This window comes from Octopus sinensis, linkage group LG19 (genome assembly GCF_006345805.1).
Source record: "Octopus sinensis linkage group LG19, ASM634580v1, whole genome shotgun sequence".
NCBI classification, from domain to species: domain Eukaryota; kingdom Metazoa; phylum Mollusca; class Cephalopoda; order Octopoda; family Octopodidae; genus Octopus; species Octopus sinensis.
In genome coordinates, this window is record NC_043015.1 from 51,337,293 (window position 1) to 51,351,145 (window position 13,853).

Below are 13,853 nucleotides of genomic sequence, written 5' to 3' on the forward strand. Positions count from 1 at the left end.
GTAAGAACAAAGAACAAACAACAATTTATTCAAATTGCTTTTATCGTATAACATTTAAAACTTCTAACTTGAAGCTGACTACATTCATACTGTAGCATCAAGTGGCCATTGATGTTGCAACTGTTTTGGTATGTGTGTGTGTGATTGTATGTATGTGATTGTGTATGTGTGTGTGTATTTGTGTGAGTGTGTGTATGTATGAATGTGGGTGTGAGATTGTGTATAAGTGTGTGTGTGTGTGTGTATGTTTGTGTGAGTATGTGTGTGTGTTTGGTGTGTGTGTAAGTGAGCGTGTGTGAGTGTGTATGCATGAATGTCTGTTCGTGTGTGAATGTGTATGTATAAATGTGTGTGTGAGTGTGTGTATGTGTGAATGTGGGTGTGAGATTGTATAATTGTGTGTGTGTTTATGTGTGTGTGTTCGTTTGTGTGTGTTTGTGTGTGAGTGAGCGTGTGTGAGTGTATGCATGAATGTCTGTTCGTGTGTGAATGTGTATGTATGAATGCGTGTGTGAGTGTGTGTATGTGTGAATTTGGGTGTGAGATTGTATAATTGTGTGTGTGTGTGTTTGTGAGTGTGTGTGTTTGTGTGAGTGTGTGTGAGTGAGCGTGTGTGTGTGTGTATGCATGAATGTCTGTGTGTGAATGTGTATGTATGAATGTGCGTGTGTGTATGTGTAAATGTGGGTGTGAGATTGTGCATAATTGCTTGTGTGTGTATGTTTATGTGTGTGTGTGTGTGCTTGTGTGTGTGTATAAGTCTGTGTGATTGTGTTTATGCATGTGAGTGTGTGTCTGTGAGTGTGCATGTATAAATGTGTTTGTGTATGTGTGTGAATGTGTATGCATGAATGTGTGTGTGAATGTGGGTGTGAGATTGTGTCTAAGTGTGTGTGTATGTTGATGTGTGTGTGTGTGCTTGTATGAGTATGTGTTAGTGTAAGTGCATGTATGTGTATATGTGTATGTGCATGTGTTTATGTGTCAGTGTCTTAGCATGTATATGTGTGTGTTGGCGTGTTTCTTGTTACTATCTAACCCTTGGTTAAATCTGACTAAGCAGATTGATGATCAATCAAACACCTTCCAACCACGACCTTCACAAGATTTTTTTTCCAATTCACCATGCACTGACACTTAGAGGTGCTTTATCCAATATATCTACCTTTCTTTAGACAGTAGAGTGGGATATGAGAAAATTTTGTTTTTACTGCCATATCTAGCAAGGTGAATGACCACATAGGGGTTCCTCTGTTGGCTTATGTCCCCCTTGTTTGTTATGTGCCAAGTGCAAGAGGACATGTAGTCGTAAGACGATGATGTAGCACTGTTTCCTGGTGTGTTAGATATGTCTTTACTATTTCTTGAGTCATTTCGGTCATTAGACTGTGGCCATGCTGGAGCAATGCATCAAAAGAATTTCTCAGTCAAACAAATCCACCCCAGTAATTATTAGGTTTCTTGGATCTTTTCGGTTTGAACGGCAGTTTTTTAAAATAATTTCCACGTAACTAAACACTTTTTAATTTTCGTATACTGTAGAATGTGTTTATAAAACATCTTTTTCTCTTGGCTTTATTGAGAAAATTCTATGGTTGTAAGATATTTGTTGTTTTTTTTTTTTCTTCAATTTCTGCAATTTCAACCAATCAATGACGTCTATTGAGCTGAAAACATTCGTGCCGTATGAATATGTCCCTCATTAGAAACAGATTGGGTTTATTTACATTTCTGAAGAAAAAGATACCCTTCCCCCCCCACCCTAACCTATCTAACTAACCCTAACCCTAAAACAGATTGAAATGCAATAGATCGATACTAGGGTCATAATTATGGGTGACAATTTCAAATGATACCGCTAGAAAAACACTGCCGTTCAAACCGAAAGATCCGGTTTCTTGTATAGCTTGGCACTTATTGTATCGGTATCGTTTGCTGAACCACAGGGGATGTAAACACACCAATACTGGTGATCAAATGGTGCTAGAGGGACAAACGCAAACACACACACGCACACACATGTATCTGTGATGTCATTGGTCACTCTTTGACTGGACATGTATTTAACTTCATGTAAATAATTCACTTTTAGATTATGCTTCTTTCTTTGGATACGATCCACTGACAATATATATCTATATATATATATATGTGTGTGTGTGTGTATGTATATATATATATAAAATTAAATATAGGATAAAATCTCTATAAGAATTTATGAAGTAGTCAGCATGAAAACCACATAAGGGAAAAAATTTATAATTATTCCCTTTAAATACATTTATTATATGAAGGGCATTGCTACAAGTAAATGGTAGTTTTGACTTTAAGAGTCCCTCATAGTGTGAGGCATTTACATGTAGTAATGCCCTTAATATATTACAATATATATTCACTAGCCACTAAACTAGTTTTATTTTCTCTCCCTGTTTTATATCTGTGTTCCTTTCTGTCGAAGAGCATAGGCTTGAAATGTAAAAGACTTTCTCACCTTCCTGAGTGTTAAACTAATACATCTGTTTGTTGTTTACACACCCATCTTCATTCTTTGTTTTTTTGTAAATTCTTACTGTATATATTGGGTTGTCTGGAAAGTTTGTGCTGATTTTTAAAGGAAAGAAAAAGGTCAATAAATACTTGCCGTTACATTTTTAATCAACCAAATACGAACCATTTTGTTGCCCAGTGCTTCTCCATCTTTCCATTAACTTGAAAATACCCTCTTCCCAGAATTGAGGTGGTTTCATGGCAAAGAATTCATCAAGGTATCTTTTTACGTCATCCAAGGAATTGAAATTTTTACCATTAAGACTATTCTGCAGAGACCTGGATAAGTGGAAATCTGAAGGAGCAATATCTGGTGAATATGGTGGGTGGGGTAACACATCCCAGCTGAGCTGCAGCAATTTTTTTCTGGTTTCCAAAGCATCAAGTGCCAAAAATGAACTTTCTTATCTTGCATTCTAAAGGGTTATAGAATTAACACAGGTTATAGGATCATGTGTGTGCTTGTTACCGTACAACTACTACCAGATGACAACCTGTATTGGTTTGTTTACATCCCTAAAACTTAGCTGTTCAGCCTAAGAGACTGATAGAAGTACTGGACTTCAACCCTTGCCCCTCCACCCCACAAAAAACCCTCGGCTAGATCCAGCCTCTCACACCTACCCTACAATGTCGTCCTAAATGTCACATAATTGAAATTTCGAAGTTATTAACAATGCATTATTAATTCAAAATAATGTGGATAGAAAAAAAAAGAAAAAGAGTGGCTTTGTGGTAAGTAGCTTGCTTACAAACCACATGGTTCCGGGTCATTCCCACTGCATGGCACCGAGGGCAGGTGTCTTCTACTATAGCTTCAGGCTGACTAAAGCCTTGTGAGTGGATTTGGTGGATGGAAACTGAAAGAAGCCTGTTGTATATATGTATGTATATATATATATGTATGTGTGTGTATATGTTTGTGTGTCTGTGTTTGTCCCCCCAACATCGCTTGACATCCCCGTAACTTAGCAGTTTGGCAAAAGAGACAGATAGAATAAGTACTAGGCTTACAAAGAATAAGTCCTGGGGTTGATTTGCTCGACTAAAGGCGGTGCTCCAGCATGAAGTAATCTGAATGTTAACGGGTTAAGAGATATTTGACTGGCATTTCTAGCATTTTGAGTGACCATGTAGGGGCTTCTTAGCTGACTGGAAAAAAGAGGAAAAAACTAAATTAAAAATTGAAGTAGATATGTTAAAGGTGAGGAAAGAAAATAATGCTAACGAGTAAAAATGCACAAGCAGATATGGTCATGCTAGTACGTGTATAAATGTATAATGAAGGTGTATGTGTGTGAGAGAGAGAAAGAGATAGAGTGAAGGGTCAGTAATAATTTCACTCATAAATATTACGTACCTCATTAGCATCCAATGGCACCCTGGGTAACTCACTAGTAATAAATAATGATGATGTAAACTAGTTTTCCAACCGATGGCTGTCACAGATATCAGAGGTCTGGACTGCTGCTCTTTTCTTGTAACCTGGCCGGGAACGAGAGCGTTTCCCTTATGATATATAGCTGTTGACCTCACTGACCTTATAAATTCCCAACTGCCACATCACCCCTCAGCGTCACCTACAGTGCCATGGCAATTGGTGGACGGCACCACTGTTGCATTCTTCACCTTGTTTCCTTTTCATATTAGCGACAAAATAACCTTCCGAGTCTGCAGTTTTCGTTTCCCTTTTTTTTTTTTTTTTGCTTTTTCTGCCCTCCCTCTGATCCTCGACCTTTCCACGCACTTCTGCATCCTGCACCTTACCCCCCCTCTCCGCCTCCACACGCGCACACTGACCACGATTCCTTTCTCCTCCCACGGATCCTTTCTTCCTATGCTCAACCACTCTGGATATCATTTTTGAAAATGGTTGCAACTAACTGATGATACTAACGGAAACGTCTCCTCTGCCTTCTCCACCTCCTCCTCTCCACCCCCACCTCCTCCTCCCCACCCCCACTCCTCCTCCACCCCCACTGCCTCTCTTCATGTATCAGTTTAATTAATTAAGCTATTGAAATAAAAACAGGATTTTCGTCAGATCTTTTTCTGTTGCTAAATGGATGGCACTGGTGCTTGCTATCAATCAGAGTTTAAACAAATTAGAAGAATTAGGAAAAAAAAAAATTTTTTTAATATAAAAAAAAAAAATTAAAAAAAAAGACCTGCAAAAAAAAAACATGCCCAAACAAACAAGCAAACAGAAAAAGAAAAAAAGCTGAAAAAAAAATTAAAATGCATAAAATAAAACACACCCACTCAAATACACACACACACACACACACACACGCACATACACACACACAAACACACACACATGTAAAACAAATGTGAATATTTCATGTTAATTTCCATCAATGATTATTTTTTTCTCAATTTTTTATGCTGTTTGTCTCCGATGTATCAATACCAACAAAAGTGGTATCCGGTTCTTTATAGGAATTGTGTATGTGTGGACATATAATATATAATATATATATATACTCTTTAACTTGTTTCAGTCATTTGACTGCGGTCATGCTGGAGCACCGCCTTTAATCGAGCAACTCGACCCTGGGACTTATTCTTTGTAAGCCCAGTACTTATTCTATCAGTCTCTTTTGCCGAACCGCTAAGTGACGGGGATGTAAACACACCAGCATCGGTTGTCAAGCAATGCTAGGGGGACAAACACAGACACACAAACATATACACACACACTTATACATATATACATATACATGACAGGCTTCTTTCAGTTTCCGTATACCAAATCCACTCACAGGGCATTGGTCGGCCCGGGGCTATAGCAGAAGACACTTGCCCAAGATGCCACGCAGTGGGACTGAACCCGGAACCATGTGGTTGGTTAGGAAGCTACTTACCACACAGCCACTCCTGCACCTATATATATATATATATATACACACACACACACACACACACACACATATATATATATATATGATCATCATTTAAAGTCCGTTTTTCATGCTGGCATGGATCAGACGGTTTGACTGAAAATTAAGGCGGCGAGCTCGCTGAAACATTAGCACGCCGGGCGAAATGCTTTGCGGTATTTCGTCTGCCGTTACGTTGTGAGTTCAAATTCTGCCGAGGTCCACTTTGCCTTTCATACTTTCGGGGTCAATAAATTAAGTACCAGTTACGCACTGGGGTCGATGTAATCGACTTAATACCCATGTCTGTCCTTGTTTGTCCCCTCTATGTTTAGCCCCTTATGGGTAATAAAGAAATAGGTTTGACTGAAAACTGGTAAGCCGGGAAGCTGCATGAAGTTCCAATCTGATTTGGTAAGGTTTCTACAGCTGGATGGCCTTCATAACGCCACCCACACTGAGAGTATAGTGGTTGTCTTTTACATGCCATTGGTATGGGCACCTTTGACCTGACACTGGCATCGGCCATGGCTACGGTGTCAGTTTGCTTGATACAAGCATGGCATATCGCCAAGGGTAGTGGTCACTTGACACAGCCTCCATGAGGCCCAGTGCCCAAATAAGGGGGAACATGGCTTTTCTGAACTTGTAAACCCCTCAAATATATATATATATATATATATATATATATTATATATAATATAAAGAATATATATATATATATATATAAAGATATATATATATATATATATATGTATATATATAAAGATTATATATATATATATAATATGTATATATATAAAGGTATATATTTATATATATATATGTATATATATAAAGATATATATTTATATATATATATATATATATATTATATATATATGTATATATATAAAGATATATATATATATATATATGTATATATATATATGTATTATATATATATATATATATATATATATATATATAAAGATATATATTTATATATACATATATATATATATAAAGATATATATATCATCATCATCATCATTTAGCGTCCGCTTTCCATGCTAGCATGGGTTGGACGGTTCACCTGGGGTCTGTGAAGCCAGAAGGCTGCATCAGGCCCAGTCTGATCTGGCAGTGTTTCTACGGCTGGATGCTCTTCCTAACGCCAACCACTCCGTGAGTGTAGTGGGTGTTTTTTACGTGCCACCCGCACAGGTGCCAGACGGAGCTGGCAAACGGCCATGAACGGATGGTGCTTTTACGTGCCACCAGCACCGGGGCCAGGCGAGGCTGGCAACGGCCACGAACGGATGGTGCTACGTGCCACCGGTACGGGGGCCAGGCAAGGCTGGCAACGGACACGAACGGATGGTGCTTTTACGTGCCACTGGCATGGAGGCCAGTCGGGGCACCACTGGCAATGGCCATGATCGGATGGTTCGCTTACTTGTCACCGGCACTGGTACCACAGCTGCAATTTCCATTGATGTTGATCGACTTCGATTTTGGTTCTGCTTTCTGATATCTGATTTGATTTGGTTTGATTTTAATTTTGATTTTGATTTTGATTTTCACTTGTCTCAACGGGTCTTCACAAGTGGAGTTTTGTGTCCCAAGAAGGAAAGGAAAGGTATGTAGGCCACAGGTTATGTTCTCACTAGTCTTGCCGGGTCTTCTCGGCAAGACTAATTCATATATTCATTGATATATAATGTGTGTGTGTATATATAATGTGTATATATATGATATATAATATGTTTGTGTATATATATATATATAATGTGTATGTGTATATATATATCTTGTAGAATAATAAAAATAATGTTCTTGGTACACTATTATATATTTGAAAAAATGAGTAGAGATGTCTTTTTTTGGATGATTTTAATTTTAATAATAATGTTTACAGTGAGTGACTCTGATATGAGTTTCAAACTTCAAACAGCTGTTTCCAGTTTTGAAAACAGCTATTTGAAGTTTGAAACTCATACCAGAGCCATGCACTGTAAACGTTATTATTAAAATTAAAATTATCCCCCCAAAAGCCATCTCTACTCATTTTTTCAAATATATGTATATATATATATATATACATACCTACATACATATATATATATTTGATGATGATGATGATGATTATATATAATATATATATATATGTGTGTATGTATGTATGTATGTATATGTATGTATGTAGTGTGTTATATAATACACACATGCAGATATATAATGTGTGTATCCATAGGTGCAGGAGTGGCTGTGTGGTAAGTCGCTTGCTTACCAACCACATGGTTCTGGTTCAGTCCCACTGCGTGGCATCTTGGGTAAGTGTCTTCTACTATAGCCTAGGCCGACCAAAGCCTTGTGAGTGGATTTGTTAGATGGAAACTGAAAGAAACCTGTCATATATATATGTATGTATGTATGTATGTATGTGTGTGTATATGTTTATGTGTCTGTGTTTGTCCTGCCAACATTGCTTGACAACCGATGTTGGTGTGTTTATGTCTCTGTAACTTAGCAGTTTGGCAAAAGAGACCGATAGAATAAGTACTAGGCTTACAAACAATAAGTCCCGAAGTTGATTCGCTCCACTAAAGGTTGTAAAAGAAGATATATGTATATATATATGTGTGTGTGTGTATATAAGTAATATTTATGTTTTAAGGTGCAAGTATGGTTGTGTAGTAAAACGTTTGCTTTCTGACCACATGGTTCCAGGTTCAGTCCCACTTCATGTGCAAGAGTCTTCTACTCTAGCCTCACGCTGACCAAAACCTTATAAGTGGGTTTGGTAGGCAGAAAGTGTAAAAAGCCTGTCGTATATATGCATGTTTGTCTGTGTGTCTTTCTATCTGTGTTTCTCCTCTACTACTGCTTGACAACCAATGTTGGTTTGTTTATATCCATGTGACTGAGTGGTTCAGCGAAAGAGATTGATAAAATTATTACCAGGCTTAAAACGAATAAGTACTAGGTTTGATTCATTCAACTAAAGATTCTTCAATGTCATGCCCCAGCATGGCCGCAGTTTAATGGCTAAAACAAGTAAAAGATAGAATCGCAATTTTTGTAATTATTAAATTCATCCGAAGAGATCGCATATTACACAATCACAGTCATTGTCCACTAATCCACATTTATCACTAGCTAAGTGGATAAGAGTGTCTATACTCTTAGTTCAGAATTAGAGTTGCTTATTTCAAATCCAGTCTGTTACTCCGTTCACATGAAGGAATAAAACATCTGATGATAATCAAAGCTTAGACTGATCAAAACCTAGTGTATATCTTTTGTCTTTTACTAGTTTCAGCCATTAGACTGTGGCCATGCTGAGGCACCACCTTGCATTTTGATGGTGATTTTTACGTCCCACCAGCACAGGAGGCAGGTGATGGTTTATTTTTAGAATGACATTGTAGGGTAGGTGTGAGATGCCAGAACCGGTTAGTTTGAATATTGAACATGCATAATATTTTGGCTGGATATGGGTTAGTTTGAATGCTAAAGGGTTAAAAAAAAAATTTGTTATATATTTTTTCTTCCTTTTTCTGGTGCTTTAGACAATTGTATTGTTTGTCTAATGTATAACACTACTGACCTGGCCTTACCTGGTCTGACACTCCCCACAAACATGATGCGGTGAACTTCATTGAATTTTCAGTCTGCTTGTATTCTTTAAATTCTGAACTTCAACAAACCGTAGCGAGCAAATCATAGTTTCTGCAGAATCAAAAATAATTACTTAATTACACTGCTGGGAATTTACAGAGAATGTGGAATAAAATGTCTGTGATGTTCATGTTAATGTGTGACTGCCATTTCTTGTATTGACTACTGTGGAGAGATGAAAGTCCAATTAGGAATCCTTGGCAGGATTTGTTCGGAGAAATAAAATAGCAGACCATAATCCAAACAGTGGAAAACATTGAGTCAGTCGATTTACCATTTTTGCGAATTCTCTTGGAAACTGACACTCTATGGAATCAATAAACTACCAAACAAACAGACAACTGGGTTGGCAGTTAATATTCTCTCACTGGTACTGTGTTATGTCTGTTGCCAAAAGACTTAACTCTTTTGATATGAAACCGCCTGAGACTGCTTCTGGTTCTGTGATAATAAAAAGAAAATTAAATAAACAAATAAAAGCAGAAAAAGGAAAGAAAGATGCAAAAAATAAAAAAAAAATGCTCAGTCTAAAGCATTCACATTTAAATGGAAAAGTTCTATAATGATATCATGTAGGAGGTACTTTGTTAAGTTGCTAAAAATTGTTTTAACCCTTTCGTTACTATATTTCTGACCAAAATACACCCATTATGTGTTTCAATTAATTTCTAACATAATCATAAATTTAGTCTGGTTTCATTAAACAACTATAACTTTTTTATTTATCAATATATTAATGTGATTTTTGGAAGATAATTTAATGAAATGTTCTCAACCAATTCTATACCATAATTTTTGTCACAAAGTGACTCTAATTGCAGGTAGATACAGGTAAATTCAACAAAATATAAAATTATTAAAATTTTTGTTCAAACATCGCTATAGAAAATGGGTTATTAGCTAATATTCAATTGGGTATACAACAAAATATTACTATAGAATTTGTTATTCTGGGTAACTTTCTGCATAATAATATTTATGGCAAAATAGGCCTTAATTTCATTTAAGGTTGTGGGAAACCACAAACTATCCTTTCTTTCGCTTTGTTTACATTTAGCGTAACGGTTCGTTTCCGCCGTAATGATTTCAAATAAGCTCATTCGAAAAAGTAACTAGAAATAGTCTAAGGCTTTACTCTCCTGGGAAAGACTGTGGCTTGGTCCAGTTTCTTCAGAAAAATCACCGAAAGAAACAGTTTTTAAATTTTCACTCCATTCAGGTGCCAAATCATTTTCTTTATCGCTGTCGGAGCTCTCGGATTCACTGTTTTCACTTTCGGAAAATGAAACATCGGATTCATTATCAAATACCTCGTGCTTTTTTTTTCAGTCATAGAGTTAGATTTATCAAGGTCTTCAGTAGAAAAGCCTTCGAATTCTGACTCATTGCTTGATATAATGAAATTCGTATCCATTTATTGTCAGAATTACAAATTTTGAAAACACAATAGGAACAAATTTCGGAAAAAAATCCCCCAAGATTCACGGAATTAAAATTACACTTCGATCATTGTACAAAACTGTAGATGAACTGTTTACGAAGTATAATCACATGTTTTCACGAATGTACTAAAGAGATTTGCTCTGATATTCTCATTTAAATATGAATAGGTAAATACGGGCGGGTTTGGGCGGTTTGGTCACATTAACCAAAATTTTTTTCGGGCGGCTTTGGGCAGTTTGGTAACGAAAGGTTAATAAGGTTAAAAAGAATAAATTGGTGGCAAGCTGGCAAAACCGGTAGCACACCAGGCAAAATGCTTTGTGGAATTTTATCCATCCTTAGGTTCTAAGTTCAAATTCTGCTGAGGTTGACTTTGTCTTTTATCCTTTCGGGGTTTATAAATTAAGTACCAGTTGCATACTGGGGTGGATCTAATTGACTGGCCCCCTACCCAAAAATTTCGGGCCTTTCTGTGTCATTCTGTCTCAACAAAATAAGTACCAGTTGAAAACTGGGGTTGATGTAATCGATGATTAATTGACAGTCCCCCACCCCCCAAATTGCTGGGCTTGTTGCTAAAATTTGAAACTAGTATGTAAAAAAGAAAGTCTTGATGTTTCTAAAATTAAATGCAACACTTTAGGTGTGGTTGCGTGGTAAGCAAGCTTGCTTCCCACCCATAAGATGTTTGGTTCGGTCTCATAACGCGGCACCTTGCGAGACGATGGTGCTCCAGCATGACCATAGCTTCTCTAATGCCACCTCCCCTCTTAAAAGTTTTTGTCTTTCCAGTACTTGGTGACCCTGTCAGTGCAGGTGCCACTTAAAAGCACCCAGTCCACACTGTAAAGTAGTTGGTGTTTGGAAGGGTATCCAGCTGTAAAAACCTTGCCAAAACTGACCTCACCTACGCTTGTGCCACATAAAGAGCTCTAAGACCACCCTGCTGAGTGGTCGGTGTTAGGAAGGGCATCCAGCTGTAAAAATCCTGCCAAAACAGTCACAGAACTCTGGTGCAGGCTTTGGCCTGGCTGGCTCTTGTGGTACTGTCCCACCCATGCTAGTATGGAACACGGATGTTAAATGATGATGATGATATATCTATCTATCTATCTATCTATCTATCTATCTATCTATACTGCTTGCCGGTCTGTCTGTCCATCTATCTATCTATCTATCTATCTATCTATCTATCTATCTATCTATATCTATACTGCTTGCCGGTCTGTCTGTCCTATCTATCTATCTATCTATCTATCTATCTATCTATCTATCTATCTATTTATCTATCTACTATCTATCTATCTATCTATCTATCCATCTATCTATCTATATATCTATATATATATATACACACACACACACTCACACACACACACACACATTTATGTGTGTGTGTGTGCTCATGTTGTTGTGGCCTTGGGCTAAACAATTTCGACGCATGTGCTATAAATATTGACATAATCATCTTGATCCTCATTATTAGTGCCACCATTGTCATCATCATCATCATACCTCCTCCCCCTCCTCTGTATTGTTATACAATAACTAACCAATCACCTTCCACTCTATTTACACCTCAGCCATTCAACCATTGTTACACTTCATTAATAACCAATTAACAAAGTTTGCCTGGATCACAGATGGAAAGAAAAAAAAAATTGTTCCAATAAATAATTGTTTATTTTTTTTCTTGCTGTGTGTTTGTTGTTTGTATTTTCTATACACCCCCCCTCTACATATCCCCCCATACAACACATAACCAACAACACAGCCATACCTACCTACCTACCTACCTACCTACCTACCTACATACATACATACATACATAAAATCATGTACAACCATACATACACATAGAAAAACATATATACACATAGACATACATACAGACAAACAAAATCATATGTACATACACACATATAAACATATGTACATTCTTGCACAACCATACATACATACATACATTCATTCATACACATAACCATACATAAGCTCATGTAAACAACCATACATACATTCACATGCAGACACCTATTCACGCACACAACTGTATGTACATTCACGCCCAGAACCATACATATGTTCACACACACAATAACACAAACATTTACACACTCAACCATACATACATACACTCACACAGCCATATATATATACATACATTGATTAAATATTATTTAGTTACACAGAAGTGGCTGTGTGGTAAGAAGCTTGCTTACCAACTACATGGTTCTGGGTTCAGCCCCACTGCGTGGCACCTTAGGCAAGTATCTTCTTCTATAGCCTCTGACCAACCAAAGCCTTCTGAGTTGATTTGGTAGATCAAAACTGATAGAAGCCCATTGTATATATATATTATATATATATATATATATATTTGTATGTATGTATTTGTGTGTCTGTGTTTGTCCTCCCACCATTGTTTGACAACTGATGTTGGTATGTTTATGTCCATATAACTTAGTGGTTCACCAAGGAAGACCAATAAAAAAAGTACTAGGCTTACAAAGAATAAGGTGGTAGTGGTGGTGGTGATGATGATGCTTGTGGTGGTGGTGGTGGTGTTGATGATGATGACGATCGACTAAATTTGTTCAGCTAAAGGTCGTGCTCCAGCATAGCCACAGTCAAATGACTGAAACAAGTAAAAAACATAATAGAATATCTATACAACTTATAAAAGGAAGCAAAACATGTACGTGTGTGTGTGTGTGTGTGTATGTGTGTGTGTGTATGTATGTAGATATATATGTATGAATGTATGTAGGTGCAGGCATGGCTGTGTAGTAAGAAGCTTGCTTCCCAACCATATGGTTCTCGGTTCAGTCCCACTGTGTGGCATTTTGGGCAAGTGTCTTCTACAATAGCCTTGAGCCAACCAAAACCTTGTGATTGTATTTGGTAACTGGAAACTGTAAGAAGCTTATTGTGTGTGTGTGTGTGTGTGTGTGTATATATATCTATATACTTTCTCCCTTCCCAACCATTAAAGTAATACATCTGTTTGTTGTTTACACACAATTCTTCATCGTTTGTTTTTTTATGAATTCTCAGTCGAGTGTAATAGCATTAATGTGGTAACATCGTAGATTTTGTCTTGGTATATGCTTGGCTGATGAAAATAGAACAAGATATGGGTGGTAGACATATCTTGTAAAATCTGAAACCTGCAGGTCCCACATTATCCTTTTCCAAGTATTTCATCTTTCAGATGTTCTCCCTGGAGGTAAGACGATTTTCTCTAGTTTGTTGCACATATGCATTTTTGCTAATACATACGCGGTGAAGCTATACATTAGCATCGTATTTTTACGT

At 37.1% G+C, this 13,853-nt stretch overlaps 1 protein-coding gene across 1 annotated transcript in view; it reads left to right on the top strand.

Moving 5' to 3' along the window:
* The window catches only part of LOC115222227 (intraflagellar transport protein 80 homolog), a 522,946-nt gene that overhangs the window by 378,147 nt on the left and 130,946 nt on the right, over nucleotides 1-13,853 (top strand). The window lies entirely within an intron of this gene.